This window comes from Triturus cristatus, chromosome 9, assembly GCF_964204655.1.
Source record: "Triturus cristatus chromosome 9, aTriCri1.1, whole genome shotgun sequence".
Lineage (NCBI taxonomy): Eukaryota > Metazoa > Chordata > Amphibia > Caudata > Salamandridae > Triturus > Triturus cristatus.
Window position 1 is genome coordinate 382,973,044 of NC_140592.1, and position 27,369 is coordinate 383,000,412.

The 27,369-nt window shown below is 45.6% G+C and overlaps 1 protein-coding gene across 5 annotated transcripts in view; it reads left to right on the forward strand.

The window, feature by feature from the left end:
• RYR1 (ryanodine receptor 1) overlaps positions 1-27,369 on the forward strand; it is a 1,245,571-nt gene that overhangs the window by 807,999 nt on the left and 410,203 nt on the right. The gene's annotated exons all lie outside the window — the stretch shown is intronic.

Below are 27,369 nucleotides of genomic sequence, written 5' to 3' on the forward strand. Positions count from 1 at the left end.
CTTCCTGATTTCGACCGATTCGAACATTGACTGACATGTAACAACCAATCAGAATTACGCTCGCGCACGGTGCGCGCACAGTGCGCGCATGGTGCGCGCACGGTGCGCGGCTATAGATATGTATGTGCTTTTTACTGCAATTTTCTCTGGAACTACTGAACAGATTGACTCCATATATGCAAAAGGCACATCCCTGACCTGAGGACTACCTCTCTGCCAAATTTCAAGTTATTCTGTTCAGCTGTTCGGGCTGTACCTTCGACTAAAGGTCCTATGGGAAAATGCATGGGGAAAACGTGTTTTGGGACCCCCCTTTTTTCTCGGCCCCCGCTTGACGAATCCCCCCAAGACTTTCAGGGTAGGAGCTGAGCGGAGCGCCCCATTAGTTTTGAAAATTTCGCGAAGATTCGTCAACCGGCGCCAAAGTTATTCAAAATATAATTTTGAGATTTCCTATGGAAACACGGTCCTAACTATAACTATCTACTGGCGACCGCCAGTAGATTATATATATATATATATATATATTCACTTAAAAAACCATAGGTTTCACACATGTTATAGTTAGGTGGATATTTCACTCGTAAAAAAACAATGAAATTCCCCCGTTATAGTTAGTTCAGATAACTATAACTCGCGTGCCCGCAATCCACTGCTCATGACGTCACATATTACATCACTCATGACATGGTCAGTGGCATCACTCATGACATCACTGATGACATCATCCTTGTGATAGAGTGGCGGTCGCGCGATTTATAGTTATCTGAACTAACTATAACGGGGGAATTTCATTGTTTTTTTACGAGTGAAATATCCACCTAACTATAACATGTGTGAAACCTATGGTTTTTTAAGTGAATTTGCAAGGTTTTTTAAATGCTAATTCCTAACTATAACGTGTGTGAAACCTATGTTTTTGTCAGTGAATTTGTACGGTTTTTTAAATGCTAATTTATTTATGTATTATTATTTTTTATATATATTTATTTTACAATAAACTACGTATTAAATTTTATTTTTATTTTTTTTGGTTTTCACCGTGCGCGCACAGTGCGCGCACCCCCGCGATGTAAAAAAAAAAAATTAAATGTTTTTTTCAGCCTTCGGGGTCCTTCAGGGACCCCCTGACAAAGGCTAGGGGGTCAGGAACTCTCTACCCTGCCCCCTTTTCAGGTTCGCCACCTTCCTTTTTCACTCTCGCACTGAAAACAAACAAAATGGCGGCCGACACTTCCTGATTTCGACCGATTCGAACGTTGACTAACATGTAACCACCAATCAGAATTACGCTCGCGCACGTTAGGGTGCTCGCACGGTGCTCGCACCCTGCGCGCGTATAGATATTGATATGCTTTTAAATGCTATTTTCTCAGGAAATACTGAACAGATTTACACCAGATCTGCAAAAGGCACTTCCTTGACCTTATGGCTACCTCTCTGCCAAATTTCAAGTAATTCTGTTCAGCCGTTCGGGCTGTAGCTGCGTCTAAAGGTCCTATGGAAAAATGCATGGGGAAAACGCGTTTTGGGACCCCCCATTTTTCTCGGCCCCCGCTTGATGAATCACCCCGAGACTTTCAGGGTAGGAGCTGAACAGAGCGCCCCATTAGTTTTGAAAATTACGCGAGGATTCGTCAACCGGCGCCAAAGTTATTCAAAATAGAATTTTGAGATTTCCTATGGAAACACGGTCCTAACTATAACTATCTACTGGCGACCGCCAGTAGATAATATATATATATATATATATATGTGTATATATATATATCCATATATGTTATTGCATAATGTCTCTATGTACATATGCTTTATTATGTATATGATATCACGAGCATTATTATGGATGTACTGCTTTCTACTCAGGCATGTGAGTCTATGAAAGATACCCCAATACTGGAGAAGAACAAGTTACTTACCTATAATCTGTGGTTCTCCAGTATTGGTATATTTCATAGATTCACATGCAACCCACCCACCTCCCCTCAGAGGCTCTTTTATACTCTTTTCAATCACACTTGTGCGAGAAAATCTGAGAGCCTGTGCCTCTGAGGAGAACATTCTGGAGGGTGCTGTCGCCTGATTGGCTGTAGTTTGGACTATATATAATGACTTGGACGAGTCATAGAGGTGGAAGTTTTTTCCTTTTAGTTTCTAGCTACTTTATTTCCTGGTTCTATGTTATCTATGGTATGGTTATCATGTGCATATTTATTGCTTTTTTATGTACTGTGGGTGTCCCACTCCGGCGATGGGAAATGATTCATGCATGTGAATCTATGAAAGATACCAATACTGGAGAACCACAGATTACAGGTAAGTTCCTTTTGTTTGTCTCTATGCACCCTTATGTATACCTGTTAGATGATCCAGAGGACAACTGGCATGAGGATCCGATTGATGCCAGTAGACTGGACACCTCCCCGGACACTGGCCGGGTCTCTTCCCCTACCTTGGCAATGAAGGAGGGTGCCTCATTTGCAATGGTGGTGCAGAGGGCAGCTGACGTCCTGGACCTTACGATACCCTCAGTGACAGTCAAGATGAAGGTCTTGACATAGGTTCTTCATCCAGAAGTTACCCCAACAGAACAGTTACTCCCTTTCAATTAAGCCATTACTGATGTCCTACTTGGGCCTGGTCCAAGCCCTGCACAGGGGATGCTGTGCATCTGACAGTTGCCTGTCACCAACGCTACACCCCAAGTCACCCCAGTTTCCCTACCTAACACCCAACCCTGGAGACCTTGGTTGTCCAGACCCCTACCTCCAAAGTTAACCCCGCTGCAATCCCTTCCACTCCACCAGACAGTGAATTCAAAAGGCTGGGCACCTTTGGGAAGAGGCTATTCTCTTCCGTCAGCCTGGCACTGCCGTCGGTGAACACTGCATGTCTTTTGGACCGATTCTCTTGTACCATCTGGGACTTGGTTGCCCAAGTGCTGCCCAAGGTTTCGGAGGAGGCCTGAGCCATACTCTTTCAAGGAATTGCTGATGGGAGAGACACAGTCAAGTTCACCATACAATGTGGGCTGGATATGATGACCAGCTCGCTAGGCAGAGCAATTTCATTGTTGGTTTAGAACCACTGGCTTTTCGGGAGAAGGAGGACTCAGCGATCAAGCTCTTCAAGGACAGCAGAGCTACGGCCTGGTCCTTGGGCCTTTCCATGACCCCTTGCCAACCCCCGTCTGCCTTCCACCCCTTTCATGGCCACAGTAGGGCTTCCAGTCACGGCATTACATGCCAGCAAACTGCACAATCTTTTCATGGCCAAGGATGCGGTTCCACAGACCACATGGGACAGGGAGCCAGAGGTGCAGCCAGTCCACCACCCCACCGTCATTCCCAGCCTCCAAACCCCTATGGTATGTCACCTGACCACCATGGGCATCCAGTGGAGGGGGGGGCGGGTTGGCTGGATACTCCATCACCTGCACCACTGAAGGTCAATAACAGCTGACCGTTGGGTTTTGCAGCTAATACAAAGCTAGTACTACCTTCCTTTTGTGCCTACCCACGCCACCGACTTATGACCGGCTGATGGAGGACCACCTCTCCATGCTCTGTCATGAAGTGTTGACTGTCTTGGCCAAGGGAGCCATAGAGAGGGTGTCAGCATCAGAAGTGGGTCATGGTTGCTATTCCTGCTACTTTCTGCTGCCCAAGGGTGGAGGTCTTTGTCCTATTTTAGACCTGCACCTTCTCAATCTCTTCCTGAAAAAGGAGAAATTCAAAATGCTTACACCAGTGCATGTTTTGTCTGCCCTGGACCCAAGAGACTGGATGTTATCACTGGACTTACAGGACTGTTATTTCTGCATCCCCGTCCTGCACTTTAAGGTTGCTGTGCTCCCTTTTGGCCTTACCAGCATCCCTTGAGTGTTCACAAAAGTGATGATGGTGGGTGCGGCTCATCTGTGAAGGTCATGGATTCCAGTCTTTCCCTACCTCAACGATTGGCTGTTGAAGGCGGTTTCACCCGAGACAGTCTCTTCCCACATCCAGACTACGGCAAACCTTCTGCACTTGCTGGACTTCACTATCAATATGCCAAAGTCAGACATGACTCCTCGGATACTCCCTTTTATTAGAGCTGTTCTGGACACAGTGCAGTTGCAAGCCTATCCTCTGGAACAGCGATATGCAGGCTATGATGCCGATGTTTCAGCCTCTATCTGGATTATATTGAAAATGACTGAGGCTGTTGGGCCTCATGGACTCCTGCATCCTTCTTATGACACATGCTCATTGGCATATGAGGGCTTTGCAGTGGGACCTGAAGTTCCGGTGGGCATAACATCAGATGAGTCTCTCCGACATGGTCCAGATCTCGGGGGTAACTGTGAAAGACCTGCAGTGGTGGCTTTTGAACCGCGATTGGGTCAGTGACAGACCCCTTTTCCTTCCCCAACGAGCGCTGACGCTAGTGACTGATGCATCACTTCTGGAATAGGGCGGCCATCGGTTCGACTCAAAAAGAGTGTTGTCATTCTACCTTGACCGCACTAGAGAGTTCCAGGTGAATTATCTGAAAGGCAGTGCGCATGTCACTTCCAAAGCGCAGATGTTGCCAATGATGCCACACGGAGCTGGCATGCAAGGGTACTGCTCACGAAAAATGTCTGGATCCAGTCTGACACCTGGGGATTATTCTAAGGTAGGGACTCTGCAGCTAGATAGAGTCTCTACCAGATAAGAAATTAACAAAGGTAAGTAACTTGTTCTTTATTCACATTTTGCAACCATGAAGGATTCAGGACATTGTCTTTTCTTTGTAAGACTTGGAACTTAAAACCACTTGTTCTGATGAGTTCCTAGGTCTCGGTACACTGCCAAAATAGTTACCAACAAGCTTAGAAAACTAAACTATAAAGTTTGTACAGCTTAATCTGTTAGAAAACAATTTTGAGTTACATCCAAGCCACATATGGTAACTTTCTGATGTATGAGAACCAATTTGAAACCACATTTTCTGACTTTGAAAAGCAACCTTAGCGTCACAAGCTGCCAGGGCTGATTTAGAGCTGGGCGGACATAGTACTCTGTTGCAACCATTATAGAGTACCGTGTCTGCCAAAATGATAGTCCGCCCGCCCTATTTAGGGTTGGGAGGACCATCAGCTTTCTGTCAATGGTACTATGTTGGCTCAGTTGACAGAAACCTTCCCCTGATGGCCCGCCAGATAAGGACCACTGGAGGATGGGCATTACACCACCCGCCTTATTAAGGGAGGGCGCTGTGATGTGCTTATTTTTCTGTGGCGTTGATGGACACAAAAAACGAATAGTGGCCGCTACATCCAAGAAAAAACTCCCTGGGTGTGAGGGTCATTCAGTGTTGGTTTTCCAATAACAAAGTGCTGCTTTGGGAGTTTGTTTACGAAAGACAAAACATTTGTAAAAGTTTGGAGGACAACTGTCAAAACGAATGGAGGTCATCCACCGAATGATTTGTACTTTGACAGAAACTGCCATAGTGGCAGTTCCTGGTGAGGTACATATATCACCACTGGGCCAGCTGTGATGTTTAAATTTGGCAGACAGTAGTCTGTGAGGGTGGTGGAGGTAATGCTCTCCAACACCCTGACGGGTGGAGTACCGTACTCCAATTCTAGATCTGACCCAAAGTTTCTTAAATTAGTCCTTGTAGTAGTTTAGTTGTAGTATAATATCCTAATGACAACTTGAATGTTTCTGGGGAGTGGCTGAATTTGCAAGCAGAAAATTTCCAGGCCTAATTGTACCTCCGTTGTGATCATTAGCAACACAGTTTGTAAAGTGTCTTTCTAGAATCCTGATACCCTGAAAGTTCTGTTTACATCAAAGTGAACTAATTGATTTTGGATCTGGTACCATAGGTACAAAAGCTTCCATTGGTTTCACTTTGCTAAAGATTCTTGAAAGAGTATTGTTTTACTCATGTTTCATAGTCTAAATGTTCTTTCAGCTCAACCTCCCATCAATCATGTACAAATAATGTTTTTGGGTATGAACACTACTAGGACTCTATAAAGGCAGGTGTGGACATTGAATAGTTTAGTTTTGAATGAAGCTGTCTTTTCTTGGTCTGTGCACTCCTCTGTGACTTCATTTGTCAGTGTTCATTTTCCAGCACTTTCACCAGCACTTAAACACGAAGAAGGCAGATCATATTATAATATGTGTGACTGTTATCACTTTTAGCGCCATTATAGGATACTCAGCAGCTGCAGAAGTATGCAGAATGCTTGCAACTCACTACGCATACCATTCTAATGGGAAAACATTGTGGGTAACATCCATCATCCAGTATTGGATCTTTCATTGATTCGCATGTTTGAATCATTCCCCTTCATCGAAGTGGGACTCCCACTGTACCATAGTAGAGCAGTATACAATACCTTAGCATAGGCTAAAATGGCACTAGGCCGTTACATTTTACAGCCTTTCCATGTCCTTTTAAAAAAAAGGACCAAACTTTAACTATGACCAATCAGGTCGTAGCACCATCTAGAACACTCTCAAGAGAGGCTGAATCCCTCAGATTTTCACCGCACGTCGTGTGTGAATGGAGTCCCCCTGAGCTCTGCTCAGTTTCTATCATCTGAAAGCTATTTCAAACGTATAATTCTAATATGTCTGACAGAAAAGAACTGCATTTACTGCCTTCATCCCAAGCATGAGTTAAAAGAATGCAATATGTGTTGCTCTTTCTCCTCAAAAACCCCGGGGAACAGGGAACGTCTGTGGCTTCAAAAAACAAAAGCCCAGAAATCATCATCTGAGGAGGACAGTGACACCTCTTCTGGGTCTCACAAAAGGGCTAGATTCCATGATGGAGGGTCAGAGGAGCCCAGGAAATCTGTGAAGACTTCTCATCAGCCTCACAGCTCTAAGAAAAAGTAGAAGCAAAAACATTCCTCTTCAGAAACATCCTTGCATGGTTCATCCACGCCATCTGCCAAGGATAAGGATCACCCTCATACCTCCTCTACTGAGCCATCCAGAAGGCATAAATCATCTTCCAAATCTCTCTCCACAATGCCTTCACCATCGACACTGAGATTGTTGACAACCACCAGCACTACCATCTCGTCGCTGAGACTATCGATGGCAAAACAACGAGAATTCAGGCACCTACGAAGTCCCTACTAATGCCTCCGTCAACAACACTGCTGGCGACAATGCTTCCACCAACGATTCCACCGACAACTGCCCTGTCGATCTCGTCAACGGCGCTCCCTTCGACAGCAGTCCCATCGACGGTGGTCCTGGTGATGACGTTGGTGACACTAAAGAAGGACATCTACATCCTTTTGACGACACAGTCGATTCCACCGTCGACAATGATTAAAGTTTCCAAGGTCACCAGAACCTTTTTACATCATGAAGTCACATCACCCGGCAAGGTCTCGCCACTACCTCCAAGTCTCCTGATGGACATTAAGGATTCTAATGATGACAGTGGCCTGTTTGGTCCAGCCCACAGCCCGTCAGAACTAAATTGTAAATTTCAGGAGGACGATGAAGATTATGAGGAGCAAATACATTATTACCAGCAGTACTTTCCTCCACCTCCAAGACATTATCAGCCTTGCGGTTACTATTTCGACCCTCCGCCTCAACGGGATACCCACATTTTCCTGCTTCCTTGGTACAGGACCTCCTGGCCATTCTTCCAGACTGTCGGAGGCGTTTTCCGCATCCCCCTGGACAACAGACTGATGCGCCACCACAACCTCACACCCCTCTTGCTCCAGCACCTCTCCCTTTACCAGGTACTCCTTAAATTACACCTACCTCTCATGTAGCAGTGCCAGCTAGAGATTATCTATTATCATCTTATGAATAAAGAGAAGACAATGAGATTCCTGCCTCACAACCAACTTTGGACAAATGGGATGACTACGTCCTACCAACACCATCCCAACCTCCGCACTACCTTCTGATTCGCCGCCAGAAGATATCAGTGGTTTCCACAACTGAATGGACAGAACAGCAACCAGATTTCATCTTCCTATGTTGGTGAAACAGTCTGACTGTTTCTTGTATGATTTTAAAGAACAGGCAAGAATGATTATACACTCTGTACCGATTGTGGACTACATATTGCAGGAATGAGTCAAGTTACTGAAGAACCCTGCCATAGTAAGGTTGTCCTCCCTGGAATTGACAAAAATTACAGGGGCCCTGAGGATTCTTTTGCATGCTTGACAGGACATCCCAAGCCTGGCTCAGTAATCTCTCAGGCAACGCAACGTAGGTTGAAGAACACGTCTACTCCAATTTTGGCACCACCTGATAAGGATGGTTGCTGTTTAGACAATACTGGCAAAATATGTTCCATCATGTCGGTGATCACGGCGCATGCAGCCAACACCTTGGCTGTTCTACACCATTATGACTGCAAAATGTGGTCTTATGTAATCTCCATCATCAACCTCATCCCGCAGAATTAACGGTCGGAAGCAAAGAAAATCATGCTCGAAGGCGAGCATACGTCATCTGGAATAATAGATTGTGCCATGGAAATCGCCTCTACAGGCTTCTGTCAACTGGCTGGCGCAGCTGAGTTAAGACACCAAGGATGGCTCAAAGCAACTTCTTTTAGATCGAGGTCCAGTCTAAAATATTAGATATGGCTTATGACGGGGACAAGATATTTGTCATGCATCTTGATGATGCTCTGCATGCTATTAAAACAGAAACTGCCAAACCCCTTGGTACCCTCCAATATCACAAGGTGCCTTTTTAAGCAGCACATGGACGTGGCTTCTCTTCTTACAGTGGTGGATTCCAGCACTCTCAGCAGTATCAGTCCTATCAGCCCTAATACAGACTGGGGTATCAACGACAGTTATACCGGCAATCCTCTACAGCGGATTTCTCCAAGCAAGGGCCTTGCAGAAGACCTCCTTCTCAGAGCCACAACACTGGCCGTAAACAGTGACCTTGTCCAGGAACTAGCTACCTCACCTTCACATGCTATAGGCGTGAAGATATCCAATTACCTCAATAATTAGCAAACAATCACCTCCGGCACATGGGCATTAGACCTTGTAACCTATGGCCATACCCTGGAATTCATGAAGAAACCACCAACCATTCCCCCAAGGGGAGCCCACCCTCCTCATATTCACTTATTTTGGAAGGCAGCGTTCTTAATGCTTTCCAAAAGAGCAATAGAGAAAGTCCTGGTTGTTCAGAAAGGGGAAGGATTCTACTCCCGTTTATTCCGTATTCGCAAAAAAAAATCATCAGGAGAGTGGAGACCTATCCTAGATTTCTGGAAGCTCAACAAATACCTCCACAAGCAATTCTTCCGGATGATAACTCTCTCCGACATTCTTCATCTTCTCAACAGCAGAGATTTCATGACATCTATAGACCTGGAAGAGCCGACTTCCATATCCCCTTTTATTCCAAATACCGCAAATATCTTCAATTCACAGAAGCTGATACCCATTACCAATTCACGGTCCTCTATTTTGGCCTCAAGGCCGCCTTTCATATGTTCACCAAGTGCATGGCCCAGGTAGCAGGGGCACTCAGGAAACAAGGTCATCAAGCATTTCCCTACCTAGATGTCTGGCTGCTAAAAGCTTCCATACCAGGACAAGCTACCAGACCAACAAAATCCTCTCTATCGCTCTTTCTCAAACTGTCTCTCTCTATAAAACGGCGAAAGTCCTCCACCAGTCCCAGTCAGGCATTTCCCAGAGCTGATCTAGACACGATACAGAACGAAGCCTTCATCTCCCAGGAAAAGACAAGGGAGGCTAGCATACTTGGCTCAAGAAATTGCAAGAAAACAGTGCGTTTCTGTGAGACAGTTCAAATTGCTCCTAGGCATGATCTTGTCTGCAATAAACTTGGTCCCGTTGGCACGCCTCAAGATAAAACCGTTACAGGAAATCTGCAGGTCCAATGGATACAGTCGGAAGGGTCCTTTGAAGACTGAGGGCCTCATTCATAAAAAGTGACGCATCACTGCGTGAAAACAGTGATGCGCCACTTTTCACTGCGCCCTCCCTGCGACTCCAGTGATGCGTCATATTTACAGTATGACGCATCATGTCGCAAGGAGTCACAGATACGTTAGTATTTCTGACGTATCTGTAGGCGCAAAAGTGACGCATCGCTGGAGTGTGTCACAAAAGTGACGCAACTCCAGCAATGTGTCCTTTCACATGGGGCAAGCCCCATGTGAAAGGGCCTGCGTCAGTCTTACGCCTGCTGTGAGGCAGGCGCAAGAAATTGACGCATTTGCACACTAGAAGTGGCGCAGTGAAATCTCGTAGATTTCACTGCGTCACTTCTACGACCCTTTGTTGCGTCAAAACGCCCCCCTTGCATACATTATACCTGGCGCAGGTATAATGTGGCGCAGGGGTTTACAAAGTGACGCATCTACCTAGATGCGTCACTTTGTAAATATGGCGCAACATGGCGCATGTTTTCTGCCACTGGTGCGTCACAAAAAGTGACACCCCGGCGGCGCAAAAGTGACGCAGGGGCTCATAAATGAGCCCCTTTATTTCCATTACTCCATGAATTATACCCACTCTGCATGGTGGTCTCACAAACCACATTTCTCTCAAGGTTCCTACCACTGGTGCCAGATTTCATCAACACAGGCGCTTCTAAAGACGGCTGGGAAGGCCATTTACAGGACCTTTAGATCCAAGGAAAGTGGTCCACAAGTCAAAGGTCTCTCCACATCAACAACTTGTAGCTCAAGGCTTTTTTTCTCACCCTGCAGTTTTTTCTTCCAAGGATTGAAAATTTCTCCACCCTGGTATGTACCGACTCTACGAACAGCATGTATTAACAAACAGGGAGGAACTCGATCTCTGATGCCATTTGAAGAAGCTCAAGAGCTGTGGGGTTGTCTCACAGTCCACAGAATTTCATTAAAAGCGAGCACATTTCTGGAGTTCACAATACGCTAGCGGGCGCTCTCAGCAGACCCAAGGACAGTTGGCACGAGTGGGAACTGCACCAAGTTGAATAAGATATTCTCCTTGTGGGGGAAACCAGCACTGGATCTCTTCGCAACAAACAGAAATGCCAATTGTTTGCCAATCGATTCCCTCTCCCAGGGTTGTTGGGTAAGGCCAGGATCTATGCGTGCACTTTTGCTCCCTTGCCGCTGATTCCCAATGTCCTCACTAAGATGAAGATGGTGTGCTTCCATGTCCTATTGATTTCTTCCAAGTGGTCTGGGCAACACTTGTTTTCGAAACTTCTTCTCCTCTCAGAGACCAGGCTCATTCGCCTTCCTCCAGAACCATCTCTCCTGACACTGAACAAGGGTCAGATATGCCACCTGGAGCCAACCTCTCTCCACTTGCGTGTGCGGCTCCTGAATTCTATAGGTTTCGGAACTTAGATATCACTCAGGAATGCAGGGATATCCTCTCTAAGTCTGGAGCGGAAGGCAAGACAAACACCTACAGACTAAAGTGGAAAAGATTCTGTCACTGGTGTCAGCACAAGTTGCACCTGTTCAGCGCTTCTTTAGAACAGCTCTTACCTTATCTTCTTTCTCTGGCCAAGTCGGGCCTAGTTTACTCATAAAAGTTCACCGTGCCGCAATCTCAAGGTACAGGCGCTCGGCACAGGTTCTATCTTTCTATTCTACAACACTGATGAGAAAACAATTCATGAAAGGACCCTTCAGAGCTTTTCCTCAGGTGCGAGCTCCTCCTCTGGAATGGCATCTCAATATGGTCCTCTCACAACTAATGAAGCAGACTTTCTAACCCATTCATAAGGCTGAATTAAAGTTTCTCACATGGAAGGTTGCCCTTCTCCTCACTCTCATGTCTACCAGAAGGGCTAGTGAGATACAGGCCTTTACCACTCAGGAACCTTTACTTCATTTCTCAGGTGATTTCGTACTTCTCAGGACAAACCCGAAGTTCATCCCAAAGTTCCCTTCTTATTTTCACCTCAATGAGCCTGTCATCCTTTGAACTTTTTTCCCCAACCCAGCCACACCGACTGAGCAGGCTCTTCATACTTTAGATGTCAAGCGGTGTCTCAAATTTTACCTTATGGCTAAGGTTGTCAAGGCACAGCAGTGACAAAGCCTACGATCGCAAGATGGATTTCCGCAACAATATATGTCTGCCATTGCAGAGCGGGCACACCCTTAACAAGAAGAACTAAAGCTCTTTTGAGGAGAGCAGTGTCCACTTCTGCTGCTCTGTTTGCAGGCATCCTACTGGACAAAATATGACGTGCTGCGACATGGAAGAGCACCCACTCATTCATGCAGCATTACAACCTGGAATTGATGCAGAGAAGCAGCGCAGCCATAGGCCAGGCGGTGTTACGCCAATAAGGTGAGCCTCTTTAAATAGAGGAGATTATTTATCTTCAAATCAAATGTTTCAAGTAATGGTACATTGCTTTTTCTTTTTTCTATTTGCATTCTTTATCTAAACGTTATACACGTGAATGCTTACATTCTTAGCATATCCGTCTAGAGATATAGAGATGTGTATATGTTTATATGATGTGTTTAAAAGGTAATTAACCTCTACAAAGTGTAATGTTTTGCCCACCATCCTCTACGGATATTTCAGTTATCTACAATACTGCTCGCTACTCTAATTCAAGCATGTGAATCTATGAAAGATCCAATACTGGATAAGCTAATAAGTTAGTTACCTGTAACTGCAGTTATCCAGTATTGGTATCTTTCATAGATTCTCATGCGACCCGCCCTCCTCCCCTGAGAGGCTTCCCTTATTTGTAGGGATATTATTGTAGGAAGGTGGATATCTGACTATGGTTACCCCCAACTTTTTGCCTAGTGTCTAGCTGGTTTTTCGACTTAGTTGGCCTGAGATCCTGCCATTCAGGGTCTCAGGCTGTCTGCTCTCTCTTTAAAATGGACTCCATGTACCCTAGGTACATAACCAATTGGTAAGGATCACCTTATTGGACCCTGTACAGTGTACCCTAGGTACCCAGGGCATAGGTGTACCCTAGGCCTCCCAGGGGCTGCAGCATGTATTATGCCACCCCTGGTCTGGCCTTCCAATCAGACACAACTGGCTGATCACTCAGCTGGGGCAAGGTCGTGTAATCACCCCTTGCTTAGATATAGTATGCCTATATCTACCCTTATATATAGACACATGTGTACCTATCAGTCACTCCTATGGCAGGCCTTAACAATCCTGGAGGCAGAGTGCTTGGTAACATGTGAGATGGTGCTCTAGCATGAGCTGAGCCTGTCTGCAGCTTTCGGAACCATGTCCTTATAGCTGTTCTATGATATAGCCTACCATATACTCTTAAAGTGCCTTATAATCTTAAACGGTTATGGTAACTATGGTTTGGCTTTATCAAAACATGTCGTGTAAGGTGTCTAACACTTTGGAATAATACCCCCATACCCTTTCTGGTGATGAGGATATTATTCCCCCCTTCTAGAGGGAGAGACATGTTAAAATCCTACTTTGATGTTTAACTCTAACCAAAGCCTCAGCATCACAAAATGGATGCTGCTGCCACAGACACAAGTCTGACCTCCTGCTGCTGGGAGTGATCCCGGCAAGGGAGGCTTGGACAATAGGTTTCCTGCTTGGGGAGGTGCTAGCACCTCCCCAGACAGACTTTAGTGTATTGGGGCAGGGAGGGCTGAAAGGAATGAGACATGCCTGGGGCACACAAGGTGTCCCATGCATAGTCCAGTTCAAACCGGTGCTGGGGCACTCCAGCCCCAGTCCTGGCGCGAAACTGGACAAAGGGAAGGGGGTGTAACCACCCCCCTCCCAGGTCCCACCCATAAGGCGTGACCTAGCAGGTAACCCAGCCCCCCATATTAGTATAAGAGTGGTAGCTGGGCCCCAGGAGAGTAGATTATCCTGAACCTGCAACTTGAACAGAAACTCTGGACCTTCGACATTCGACGAAAGAAGAAGACTGAAGAATCTCCCTTGTGGCCAAGGAGTGGCTACCCTGTGCAAACAGGCACCATCAAGAGACTACCCTTTGCTTTGCTGAAGTTCTACGAGGGACCGACTGCAGAGCCCGACCAGAGCCTTGACTTCCAGACTTCTCCGACCCTGATCCACATCCACAGCCGAGCTGAGATCCGTGGAGGCGACGAGAGACGTGGGACCGGCTACCTGGGAAAAGTGGCGAGTATCTTCCAGCGCAGCTTCTGAGGCACCCTCGAAGTTGTGCACCGGGGATTGAGAAGCCCCAACCCCAAGCACCATCTGCACCGAAGATCAGCCCCCCCACACTCCACGAGTCCTGCGTGGGGCCCTTCTGCATTTTCCTGCTTGCCGCGTCTGTCCGGTTGCTTGCCCGTTGGCTAGTGGCCTTTGTGACGACACACCTTGAAATCTTCACTGCTGGTTTGGCTCCTCCAGACTGGCTCCCGCTTCTTTGCAAAAGAGAAGCACCCCAGACCTTCCTGGTCTGCACCAGAAGCAAGTCCTCCGTTCTTCGTGGGTTACGCTTGCCAAGGCTTGGTGAGTCCTAGTTCGACTTCGACGCCACCGACAGCAAGAGCCTTCGTGGGACAGCTCGCCTCCTGGTCCTGGTCGTCCTCGACGTCTCCTGGTACCCGTGGCTGCAGCGACAAGCTTCACCTTTCACCTGCAATCTTCACGACATCGCCTGGTTCCACTTGGTCACTGGCTAGTGACCTTGACTCTGTCCCTTCTGCTTGCAGGTATCCTCTCTTCTTGATCCCAGCCTTGGGATCCACCGGACACTCTTCACTGACTGCCTGTCAGCAACTTTCCTTCAGGCATCCATAGAAGTCCACGACGAAACCCGACGCAAGTTCACACCTATGCACCCGCAGCCCGTGGGCTAGGTAACTTGGGTACTTCGGTGCTCACAAGGGTAGTGACTATCCTAGGGTCTAGTTTCCGAGTCTCGACTCTCTAGCTGCTTCAGAAGTGTCCTTAAACTGTTAATTTCTAACTGCTAGTAATTCTATCGACTTTTACGCATTACGCGTGAGTGTTTCCACTCTGCACCTGAATCCCGTGGGCCTCCCACTTCCTAACTGTTGCTAGTGTAGTGTAGCCCCAGCGATTCCCTAGGCCTAGGCCTATCCTATTTCCGTGACAGTGGTCCTTATACCACTTCTTTAGTATATGGTTTGCGTGGCCCCTAGGGCCTAACTGTATTACTTACCTGTGTGACTTAATGTATGCTTGAATAAGACTGTGTTGTACTTACCTCTAATCTCATAAAGAGTGCTGAGGGTTTGACTAGAATAAATACACTTTATTTTATATATATATCTGTTGTGGTGTCCTTTCATTTGGTATTCAAGGGATTATATATGGTATCACAGCTGGCTTCACATGCCATTCAGAGTTTAGCCTAAGACTGCTCTTGTCCATGCTACCACTAGGATAGCTGGTCTATAAGGTTGACTTTACAACCAATCACCATAATGGTTGTTTGGACTGATATAAGGTGTACACTAGAACTAGTGACATCATACATCAGGCCAACTTCTCACAATTATTCTCACTTGTGCTTGAAAATCTGAGGGATTCAGCCTCTCCTAGGAGTGTTCTAGATGGTTTTACGACTTGATTGGCCATAGTTAAAGTTTGGCCCTTTTTAGAAAAAGGACATAAGTAGGCTAGAAAATGTCATGTCCTAGTTCTATTTTAGCCTTTGCTAAGTTAATACATGCTGCTTTGCTATGGTACAGTGGGATGCCCACTTCGATAACAGGGAATGATTAAAGCCAGTGAATTTATGAAAGATACCAGTACTGGATAACTGCAGTTACAGGTAAGTAACCTATTTCTTTCATGTCCCTGTTTAAAGAAGCAAAAAAAGGTGATAGTGAAATGCTTGAGTTAATTTCAGCCACTGGTAATTATTCGGGTCCACATTCGAGTGCATCATTGTTTCTGCTCACTGGGCCACTCTGCTCCAGCTCCATTAGCAACCGTCCAGCACCAAACTGCCATGGTATGTCCCTCTTAACAAGAACACAAACAGCCCTTGGCGAGTGACAGCCATGTTAGACCTCATCAGTGAAGTGCAGCTTGAGACCCACAGCACAGTGAGTGAGCTATGGAACCCATGTCTGTGCATATCCATCACACACAAGGTGTCCACACTGACAAAAACAAAAGAATTATGGGTGAAATGTTTCTAATAGCTATGGGTTTTATTCCAATTCATGGGGGTTTTGCTCACTGTGCCATGGCTGAAACTGATCTGAGGTTGCTTATGTTTCTGTTCAGAAAGGATATGGTCTTGCAGTTGAAGTTGGTCTGTTTGATTGTAGCAGGAGCTGGTTTGCATGCTATTTCTTCCTGTCTGACTTTGACAAGTGCCTATCCTTCTGATGATTATTGGCACTGACTTTAGGCAAGTGTTCAATTTGAACAAGGATTCACTTGTTCGAGCCATCTTTCCAATATGCAGATGCGCTCAGAGGATCCTCATCGCTGAATAGAGGGGACCCCCTTCAATACAGTGTTCTATGTACTACCTAGTGAGACGTGTTTTGTTTCTTTCACCTCTCCTCTTTTACTTGTCTTGATTACCTTCTTTGAACAGTTGCCTACATGGATCTTACAGTTCTGTCAAGAACTTATCCATGTAAGCTGTGTCGTCTTCTCTTTGGAAGATCATTGCCTGGTGCTTTGGCTAATTAACATGTCACTCACAAAACCAACAAATGGTAGAAAAAAATCTACATATCTGTAGAAATGTTTCTCCAGTTTGTTCATCTCCTAGATATAAATATCCACCTCCCCACTCCTAAATTCTATTTTTTATATTCATTTGCTTTAACATTATGGTGTGGACTTTATGCATAGGTTGCGAAAAAGTATAAATATTCAAATAGTTTAGTTTTTTTTACAGTACGCATTTGCAATCATGGTGCACTTCAGTTTGAAAATTATTTAAACTATGAAATTGCATGTTACTTTACTACTAAGTAGTAAATATTGAATGGACCAAGGGGAGTGGCTAAACAAAGGGCATATTTCTTACTAAATGACAAGGATGTAGTGAGGAGGGTTTTAAGGAGGGTTAGAGAGGGGTTTAAGGATGGACAGGCACCCTCCCACAGAAGTGTAAGCCTATTGCTATTAACAATCTGAACTTCTAAAGTTACTACAGCCACAACGGTACCTAAACAGTAGTACATTAATCCACCACAAAACTGGATTAAGTCCAGCACCACATATGACCAACTAATGGTACTGCAACACACTTGCATAGAAAATAATGGCAGTAGGGACTTTAAAACCCCATTGGAAATAGTGTTAAATTAAATTAAGTTATTAAAAATAGATACAAATATTTTTAAAACATATTTTAATGTTAAAAAAAGAAAGCTTCAACACTATTTAATGAGTTTTTATTTTAATATATAAATTATATTAACATACTACATTACACTAAAATTGTTTTTCTAAAGTTCAAATTAAAAGATGAATGCCCACCTAACAAAAAAGAAATTCTTGCACACTAATAATTATTACATGTAATGTACAGAATTCATTAAAAGTAATTTAATTATATTTTAATGAGATGTAACATTGATTTTTAAATGCAAAAAACGTATTGTTTTTTATAATTAATTAACAAATACTATTTTGATATGATTTTCACACTAAATTATGTTTATTTATATTTTTAATGATTTTAAATTATTTAATTTAATTTAAAATATTTCCTATGGGGATTTATTTTATGTCCCAACCTACTGTATGGAAGGGTGTTGCGGTATCAGTGGTTGGCCATGAATGACTTGTAAATGTGGCTGCATTCCCTTCTTCAGGAGTGGAGACAGGAAAGTCAAAACATTTTAGTAACCTTACACTTGGATTTTGTGAATAATCAAAAGAGTAAAGTTATCACGAGTAGGAGAATATCCAGGATCAGAGTGGAAATAATCCCATTCACACCTCTATGGCACGGTAGCGAACTGCAGAAGAGGGAGTGGAGGGGGGAGTTTGCAAAAGGGATGTTTTGAACGAATAATGTTGATACATGCTCTTTTACATGATGTACTGTGCCTTTACACATCAACATGCCAAAAGGAGTATCCTGGCCAATGTATTAGTTGCTTGAATATTAAACGCAATAAAATCTGTTTGAAAAAAAGTAGTAAAGTTAATCAAAATTGTAAGAATAAATTACACACGCAAATTACTTGCAAGTGTAATTTACCTTTGTGAATAGGTATGTATGTGTGTGAGCCTCATAAAAGAGTAGTGTGGAGAATTAGGTCGAGCCTAGGAAATCTTGTAAAAATGTAAAGTGCACATCTCGCATGGGTCTGTCAGTGGGAATGGATACAGCGTCAAAGTATTGTGAGTCTTGGTTCAGTAACAGGAGGTGGACATAGAATGGGCACTTGCAGTGCACAGCCATACAATAGAGTGACATAAGGCTAGACAGACTAGAGTTCCTCATCTTTAGCACAGCAAAAAAAATATCTCTTTTTAGGGACATTGTTCTCAAAAATATTTGACATGATATTCTGATGATCAACAAGTTTATCAATTAGGTACATCGTCATTCACATGGAACAAATATTTACATCTTTGAAATGGAAAGTGGCCTAGCCAGTTTGGTCATGAACATTCCAAGCAAAATGGAGGAAAATATTGACACTTGTAGATTTCTGAAGTATTAGCCTTTCATTGGGGATATCATTATTATCTAGTGAATATTTCCCAATGGAAGACTATGGTTATGGGTAAGTTACCTCTTAACTCCACCTGTAGTAAGCTGGACAAGAACCAATATTACTGAAGTGTGTTTATCCCCCTGTGTGTATATGCAGTCTTTTTAATGCTTCTTGTGGAAACATACCCTCTACTTTCTTCATGATCTAAAGTCACTTTTCCTATTTGTGAGAATAATTTTCCCCCTAATCATCTTTTTATCCTTTATGTTTTTATTTCTCTTCGTTTGTAGTCTGGAGATGGCCAGGTTAGAAACTATATCAACCTGCTTATGTTTCTTTCTACTGTGTTTTAATGAACGCTGTGTGTGCCTCGCATTGAACATGGAGTTTCTTCACACAGGTTTCTTTCTCCTTCCTGTACTCTTACGAATCTAAGGATTGGGGTTGGTGATATATGTTAGTGGATTGAGCCCTTTACTGTGTAATTAATTTGTTGGTTGAGGTCTATGCCATTCTGAAATAGACAGGGAGGTTAATCTTAAGTAAAAGAGAATTTCCCTAAACAAAATGCAGTCGGATTGGTTTTGACTCCAACTTCCTTTAATTTGATTTATACAAAGCTGTAGTAAGTATTACTCATTCTTATAAATGAAGCAAGAAAACATACTTATTTATGGTAACAATCTTTATGGTGGATACTCTTTCTACATGCAGATTCCTCTCCTGTAGAACCAACCCCAGACGTCAGGCTGGATTCAGAAACTTCAAAGGTAGGAGGTAGTTAGTAGAGGGCTCTGGGTGGCAAGAGACGCCAACGAGGCCATATAGCACCCTCCCTGGCTTACCTCTGTTTTTTTCCAAGATTTTGAGGCAAGAGAGCAGAATGACATCAGTGAAAAGATTTACAGTATCAAATAAATGCAAGTTGGGATCTTATGATCTTTTCCTTGAAATATCCATCCAACGGGGAGAGGGCCGGGTCGGTGTGGAATCTGCAGGTAGGAGTATCCACTAGAAAAATGGTTACTGCAGGTAAGTATCTTTTTCTTCTCATGGATACTTCTAGCTGCAGATTCCTCAACCAGGAGAACAGATTCCACAACAATACCCTACCTAGTTGATGGATAATTAAATTAGGAAGTTGTGTAAGAAAGAGCTCGCAAAGGGACCATCTCTTAACACCTCTCAATCCAGATAGTAGTGTTTTTTGCAAATGTGTGTAGGGAGGCCCGCATTGCTACCTTACAGATGTCTGCAATTGGAAAACCCTGTGCGGGTGCAAGAGTAGTAGATTTGACCCTGTTGGAATGACCATGGATCTCCTCAGGTAGCTCTTTCTTGGCTAAGGTGTACCAAGTTTTAATACAGAGGATCCCTTATTCTGAACCACTTCTCCCTTTATGGTACCACAGTATCCAATGAAGAGATGATCATCCAGCCTGTGTTCCCTGATACTGTCCAGGTTGTAGTTGACTGCACTCCTAGGATCTAACCGATGCAACTGTTCCTCCTCGTCGGTGGATGAGAGAGAGGATAAAAGGTCAAAAGAGTGATGAACTGGGCAAGATAGAAGGGAGAGACTACCTAAGGAAAGAAGGCAGCCCTGGTTCCCATCTCCAACTTATCCGGAAAGAAGGTTGTGAAATGAGGTTGACAGCTAAGGGCTTGTAACTCACTGACCCTCTTGGCAGATGTTATCTGATAGAGACCTTTAGCTGCAGACTCCTTACATTAGAATTATCCCCAGGTGTCACACAGGATTCGGAATTTTTTTGTGAGAAGTACCCCTGCCATCCATTAGGTCGCGTAGTTCAGCTCTGCGTGGCGTTGGCTTCTGCGCTGGAAGTGACATGCGTGGTGCTTATATAGGTGCCACCACAGCACACTGACGTAAGTTCTTTTCTTTCTGCTCCAGTCAGCGCAGATCTGGAGAGAGCTACCCTAGTCACTTTTTGACTAACATGTTTTTTACTTTTGTCAGTCTTTTGAGAAGTTTTTCTCTTGGTGTGGCAGAGATGCCATCTAGGAAGGATGGCTTCAAGCCCTGCGACGACTATCACTGATCGATGTCAGTGACGGACCCGGGCCTTGCTTGCCTCTGGTGCCTCAAGCATGACCACAAAATGAATACCTGCGTCAACTGTCACACGGTGAATTTGAAGGCCTTGCTGGAGCAGTACCTCAAGCTCATAGTGGCTCAACGTGCGACACCTCAACAGACTCGATCCCAGTTGAGAGGAAGTTTCCAGATCTGTTGAGGAGCCCAAACTCTTCATAGCACTCAAAGTCGTCGGGTCTCACCTCAAGAAGAAGAGTGAGAATTCGAAGAGGTCTTCGACTTCACCTCGTTTATGAGCTGTAGAGACGAGGGAGCATTGTCATTTGAGGCCTGGCTCTGTGGTTGAGAAAGCGACTGTGCTGGCTCCATGCTTCCCAAGATTCCGGGAGCCGGAACACCCCAGCTCAACTCCAGAAGTTTCATGAGGCCATGTGCCTCATATTTGGTTGTCTGTTCCTGTCCATTCCCCAGTTGGGCCCCTTGGGTCAAATGATGGATCCAGACTGGAGCCGGTCATACCACCTGGACCTTCCCTGGCACCAGTCCCGATGCTCACACTCACAGCACCAGCAGTGCCCTCCACTGGCGCCTTCTCCATTCTGATTCCTGACTCCAACACAGAGCTGGAGGGGCATTGTCTACTGCCTTTTCCATTGCCGACTGGAGCCATGCCTTCGAGGCTGAAGCCTGAACCCTGTTCCTATGGGCTAGGACACAGGGAGGATTGAGAAGATTCACTGGACCCTGAAGAATACCAGCCTTAAGATCTACAAATGGACTAGTGTGAGGGCTTGGCGATGGCCAGTGGGCTGGACACTTCTCCAGATACTGGCATGCCTTCTTCCCCTACTATGGCTACAGAGGAGGGAGCGTCCTTTGCAATGGTGGTGAGGAGGGCGGCCGAAGTCCTAGACCTTAGCCTTCCCAAAGTGGCAGTCAAGAAAAACGCCTTGACGGAGGTGCTTAAGCCGGGAGTTCCCACTCAGAAGCACTTCTCTCATTTAATAAAGCTGTTGCAGACTTCCTACTTGGGACATGGTCCAAACCCAGCACAGGGGCTACTGTGAACAAGGACGATTGCTCACTACTATTGCCCTGCCCCAGGGGACCACAATTCCTCACACAACACCCTACCCCAGAGAGCTTGCTGGTCCAAGCCTCTACCTCCCATGTAAATCCTGGGCTGTTACTTCCATTCTCTATGGGATTCGGTTGCGCAGGTGCTGCCCATGGTTCTGGAGGAGGCGCTGGCCATATTCTCACAGGCTGTTGCTGATGGGAGAGAAGCAGCTAAGTTCACGATTAGATGTGGACTGGATACAACCGACTCGCTGGGCAGAGCGGCTTTGTCGATGGTAGCCTTATGGTGCCATGCCTAGCTAAGAACAACTGGCTTTTCAGGGCATGTCCACACATTGCTTATGGACATGTTCTTTGATGCCTCTTGTCTCTGGAGACAAGGTGGATTCAGTGCTTAGGTGCTTTAAGGACAGTAGGGCTACGTCCTTGGGCCTTTCCATGGGCCCTCGCCATACCCAATGCGTATTTTGATCTTTTGATGGCCACAGAATGGGCTTCCGGCTGTGTCTATACCCTCCCAGCCACCGCGGCATGCAAGATTCCCAGCCTCTGGCAGCCAGAGGTCAGGCTAGTCCACTACCCACCCCTGCAGCCTTTAATCCTTTATAGTCTGCTCTCTTACTATCATGGACACCCAGTGGGAGTCACCTGCCCCACTGGAGGGCTATAACATCAGACCAATATGTTCTTCAAATTCTCCCCAAGGGATACTCCCTCAACTTCGTGATTACCCCTTCACCCGTGCCACCTGCTTGTAACAGGCTGACGCAGGACCATCTCTCTTTGCTCCACCAGGAAGTGACAGCTTTCTAGGCCAAGGTATCATCAAGACGGCGCCGACGCCAGTGGACATTGTGGTTGCTATTCCCGCTACTTCCTGATGCCCGAGAAGGACAGAGGCCGTCATCCCATCCTAGACTTGCACCCTCTCAATGTCTTACTCGAGAAAGAGAAGTTCAAAATGCTCACGCTTGCTCAAGTCCTTTCTGCCCTGGACCCAGGAGACTGGATGGTTGCGTTGGACTTGCAAGACGCATATTTTCACATTCCTGTCCTGCCTACCCACAGGGGTTACCTTCGGTTTATTGTGTGTCACAAGCACTTTTAGTTCACCATGCTCCCTTCTGGCCTTACCAGTGCCCTTCGGGTGTTCACCAAGGTGATGACAGTGGTTGCAGCTCATCTGTAAAGATCAGGGATGCCAGTCTTCCCCTATCTCGACAACCGGCTGTTGAATGCTGGCTCGCCCCAGGCTGTCGTCTCCCACCTCCAGACTACAGTGAACCTCCTGCATTCACTGGGGTTCACTATCAATGTGCAGAAGTCACACCCGAATCCCTCTCAGATGCTCCCTTTCATCAGAGCTGCTGTTGACACGGTGCAGTTTTGGGCATAACCTCCTGAACGGCAAGTCCAAGATATGCAGGCTGGATTTTGGTGAGTGCCTCTGAGGCTGCTGGGCCTCATGGCCTCCTGCATCCTGCTTGTGACACATGCCACAGGCATATGAGGGCTCTGTAGTGGAACCTGAAGTTCCAGTGGGTGCAACATTAGGCGAATCTCTCCGATGTGGTCCAGATCTCTGAGGGAACTGCAAATGATCAGAAGTGGTTGTTTATAAAGAGCGATTGGGTCAGCGGCAGACCCCTCTTCCTTCCACAACCTGATATGACAATGGAGACAGATGCGTCATTCCTGGGATGGGTGGCCTTCTGGGAGAGGTGGATATCAGAGGCCTCTGGTCTCTGACAGAACTTGGACTCCACACCCACCTTCTGCAGCTCTGGGCGATCTGACTGCCATTGAAAGCCTTTCTACCCTTTATCAAGGGAAGACTAGTACAGTGGTTCACAGATAACACCACTGTCATGTGGTACTGCAACAAACAGGGCAAGCTGGGTTTATGAACCCTTTATAAAGAGGCCCTGCATCTTTGGACATGGCTGGAACAGCACGGCATATCCCTGGTGGTTCAACACCTGGCGGGCTCTCTGAATGCCTGGGTGGACTAACTTAGCTAAAGATGACTAGCGGATCACAAATGGAGTCTCCATCCGGAGCCGGTGCAAGGTCTCTTCCTGCAATGGGGTGAGCCTTGGTTAGGTCTGTTCGCCACTGCCTAGAATGCACAATGTCAGCAGTACTGACTGCTGGACTTTCCAAGGGGGCTCTCGCTCTGAGGTGCTTTTCACCTCAAGTGGAGCAGAGGCTTCCTGAACCCCTTTCCGCCCATACTGCTCCTGCCCAAAGTTCTCAGGAAGAGGAGGAACAACTGGGCCCAAGTCACCCTTGAGGCTATGGACTAGGCTTAGAGAATTTGGTATCCCGAGTTGTTGAGCATGGCCATCGGTCCTCCAATCAGGCTGCCTCTTCGTGAGGATCTTCTATCGCAGCAGCAGGGTAGGGTTCTCCACCCGCACCTATAAATGCTCTGCCTTCTCGTGTGGCGATTGAGCGGTGACAGTTGACAGCTTTTAACTTTTTGTCCCAAAGTCTGCACTGTTATCTTGGCAGCCAGGCGTCCCTCCATCAAAACTGAATACACCTGCCGTTGGAGCAAGTTCGTGACATGGTGTGCAGAAAAGCTGGTTGATCCCCTTTCTGCTCCCTTTTCTCAGGTTCTTCTATTTATTATTTCCCTTGCCCAGCAGGGCTCTGCTCTGGGCACCTTAAAGGGCTACCTTTCTGCTATATCAGCCTTTCTACGGTTGCCCGGCAAGCCATCCCTCTTTAGATCCCCTATTGTACATACGTTCTTGAAAGGTTTACAACATGTTTTCTCCTTCACCCTTTACCATGCCTCAATGGGACCTTAATCTGGTCCTTAGTTTCTGATGTGTGCTCCCTTTGTGCGACTTAGTGGAGATGACCTCTACCAGTGGCAGCTGGAAGGAGCTCAGTTGTCCCTGCTGAATCTCCAAGAGTGTAGCTGGAGATCTCGGAGATTGGGGTGCAGATCCAGTACCCCCAACTGGAAGAAAAGGTCCAACCTGAATGGAAGGTGAAGCATGGGGCATGTGGAGAAGCGCAGAAGTTTGCATACCACACCCTTCCTGGCCAATCCGGGGCAATGAGAATGACTCAGGTCCAGCGTCGGCGAATATTCCTAAGCACTCAAGGAATCAAGGGTATGGGGGAGATACGTAATGCAGCTGAAAGTTCCACCTCAACTGAAATGCATCCCCCAAGGCTCCTCTCAGTGGATACTGGAGAGCGCAGAACTGCAGGCATTGAGCATTTTCGAGGAGTGAATAAGTCCACTGTTGGTGGTGAAGGTGGTATTGGCCAGGTGTGGCGCCATGAAGGGAGCTGCAGGATCAAAGCAGTATGGCATTGGCATAGTCCCCGAAGGAACAGCCCCAACAGGCAAAAAGAGTGGAAACATTGCAGCTCCGCCAGGCCCTACGAGGGCACTGGATGGCGTTGAGGCTATTGCAAAAGTCACATACATACCGTTAAGAAAAGCTGCTAGGTCCCCGCCCGGCAGTGAGAAGTCGGGAAGCACCAGAGGAGATGATTGCAGAAGAACTGGGGGGCAATCTGGAGCTGGTTCCACAACACAGGGAAGCAGGCCTGCACAGAAGATTCTCTATGGTGATAGGGGCGAGCTTTTGCAACGAAGACGAAGGTCCTGTTGGAATGGAGATTAACGTGATGACTTTACTTGAGACTGCTTCTTGTCCTTCTTATGTTTTCGTCTCTTCTTACCTGACGACGTTGATGAAGAACAAGAACAATGACCCGAGCCATAACCAGTTTGGACTTGTTCTCCTCAATGGTATTTGGGTTAATCCTAAGGTACAAGGAACACAGCTTAGTGTTATGGTCAGACCCTAAACACCACAACAGATGGCATCAGGATCTGTGATGGACATTTGTCCCTCACAATCGTTGCAGGGTTTGATCCCAGACTTCTTTGGGGGAGACACCTTTTTGGTGCTGCTCATCAAATTTCCTGAGGTGAACATTTTTCCCCATAGGTGAAGCTCCGGTGCCATCTTGAAGGGCGCAGGAAAAGTACAAAAGGGAACTGAGATTGGTACGCCAGGACGGGTGCTATATGCCCTCGGTGGCACCATCTGACATTACTTCCGGCTCCGACCGAGTCCAGTGCCCTCTACAGGTGACCTCGTAGCTTTGAAGTTTCTGGATCCAGTCTAATCCCTGGGGTTTGTTCTACAGGTAGGAACATGCAGGTAGACATATCCATCAGAAGTGTATTATTTACAGAGAGGGAATGCAAGCATTTCTCAACTAGACAAATATTTTATCCGATTGACATGTCGTCTAGCCTAATTATTTTTCATGGTAACCAATGAGACTTGAGGGAGGTCATCTCACACCATTAGATTCTTTGCTCCAGCAAATGTGCTCTATACTTCTACGTCAAGACTGTCTGAGCTCTCCAGACTTTACAAGATCGGCTAATTAACAAGCAAGAATGAACTATCTTCTCATCACACTTGGCTTCCGTACAGTTCCAAAGATGGAATTTCTACTTCCCCATGGATGGATTCCGCCAACCTCTCAAGGTTTCATGGATTGATACACCTCTAAGCCATGGATTTTTTACCTATTTTCTATATGCATGTTTAAACTCTAAATTATGGATGGAGAAATCTTAGAACTCTATTACAAAATACATGTAAATCTGGGAATCAGCCACATAGGTATATATATTCAGATATGTACAACTATTTACTATATTAAAAGATGTGGCAGTATTGCGTGAGATAAGTTGTGATTTTACTAAGCTCCCTAACAAAGGCCTATTTTCTGAAAAACTTGTGATTCCTTCAAAGAAGCAGTCTGTACCAGTCACAAATTATTTATATACCAATCTGAGACTTCCCCTATATTATCAAAAGATGTGGCAGGATTAGGTGAGATAAGTTGTGATTTTAGCAAGTTCCCTAACTAAGGCCTATTTTCTGAAAAACTTCAAATGTCTGATTCTCTGTTTCCCAGAGGCTCAACCTGCCTGTCTCAGAAAGATTTCTCACTCCAGACTGAACTTGTCACTGTCGAAGTAACTCTAACAACCACTAACTGAATTGGTCCTTTAAAGAATAGTTGCACTACACACAGAGATTCTGCCATGAACAGAAGCTGTTTTTACCGCCTGCACATGGGATCTGCCAATCACAGATGGTGCCTCTACGTCCTGTATAGCATCTCTCAGTCACTACTATAGGGTCTCTCCTTCAACCACAGACATTCCCTCCACTTCCTCAAGATAGATCTCTTCGTCAAACAGAAATTGACTTCTCTGATACCCTCTGATGATTTCTCTGCTACTTACTGACAGCCTACCAATCACAGAGGATTGCTTTGGCATACAGACTGTCTATCTGTGAAACACAGACAAACTATCAGCCATTATCATTGGACTTTATGTTGCTCAGAATTCGATCTTTATTCCGCACAACTTATTTGATGTCTGTGATACCAATGGCAATATTCTTTCTGCTCTTTCTGTTGCACATATATTGATAGACCTAAACCTTTTTCCCAGTACCTGCCAAGGGCATCAACAGTAAAGTTAGGATTTTTGGTTTTTAATTGGCTTTTCCTGACCCCGCCATCTGTGT